Source organism: Octodon degus, unplaced genomic scaffold (genome assembly GCF_000260255.1).
Source record: "Octodon degus isolate 3935 unplaced genomic scaffold, OctDeg1.0 scaffold00055, whole genome shotgun sequence".
Classification (NCBI taxonomy): Eukaryota; Metazoa; Chordata; class Mammalia; order Rodentia; family Octodontidae; genus Octodon; species Octodon degus.
Genome location: NW_004524631.1, coordinates 12,017,170 through 12,018,434, shown reverse-complemented (window position 1 = coordinate 12,018,434; position 1,265 = coordinate 12,017,170).

The window sequence follows — 1,265 nt, the reverse complement described above, 5'->3', positions numbered from 1 at the left end:
GGCAAACTCAGTCGGGTGCAGGTGACCGCGGTTCAATTCCCAGCTCCACATGCCATACCAGACCTGCCCTTAAGGCAGCCTCAGCCAGCTGAAAGAAAGAAAGAAAGAAAGAAAGAAAGAAAGAAAGAAAGAAAGAAAGAAATCAGACCTCCCAAATTTAAAGACCCAATCCAAAAATGGGCATCTGAGATGAACACATATTTCTCAAATGAAATACAGACAGCAAATAAATATATGAAAAATGTTCTGAAATTCCATCCCACTCCAGAAAGAATGGCTATCATCAAGAAATCAACCAATAACAAATGCTGGAGGGGCTGTGGAACCCTTCTCCACTGTTGATAGGAGTGCAGGCTGGTACAGTCCCTGTGGAAATCAGTGTGGAGATGCCTCAGAAAACTAAATCTAAAGGTTCCATTTGACCTAGCTAAAAGCATCATGTGCAGGGAGCCTGCCCCTTAGCTCAGTTCTTTAAGTGGCTGCTTCAACAAAGCAATCAGGCTCAGGTTGCTGTGGTTCGATCCCCACAACTCAAGCCAGCCAAACCTGCCCTGAAGGCATTGGGAGCAAAAAAAAAAAAATCCTTCTGTCATTTCCCACTAAGAAGACAACAATATGTAATGTATTAATTATTGAAACTATCCTATTAATTGGTTTTGTAACTGTCTCATTGCTATTTGTCTCAATAAAATTATTTTTTAAAAAATAAATAAAAGCATCATGTGCATACAGTGACATATGCACATCCGTGTTTATGGCAGCACAGTTTGTAATAGTTATATGTTGTAAACAACAAAAATACCCATCAACTAAAAAAAAAAAAATACCCATCAACTAATGAAGGAAAATGCAGTTTTAAATGGATTCACCTTGAGACCATATTCTTAAGTGAAATAAATTGAACACATGTGTAAATACTTCATTGTTTCTCCGGTGTGAGAAACGAAAAGTGTAAATAAGGACCCAAATGTGTAACAGATATTGAGAAATGGGAAGAAAATGTTCAAACTGAAGAGGATTAAGTGATAGCAAAAGGAGAAAGGAAAGAAGGGACAAGGAAAAAAGAATAGAAGGAAAAAATGGAAGCAAAGTTTTTATAAGTAAGGAGGGGAGGAGGAGTTAAAGGAGGGGATGGTGAAGGGGGAAAAGAAGAGGCTAGATAATCATGTACACGTATAAATTCTCTATGATGATATTATCACTATGTATATCTGAAATGTACCAATGAAATTTTTAAAAAGCACATTATAAACACACTACCCTGG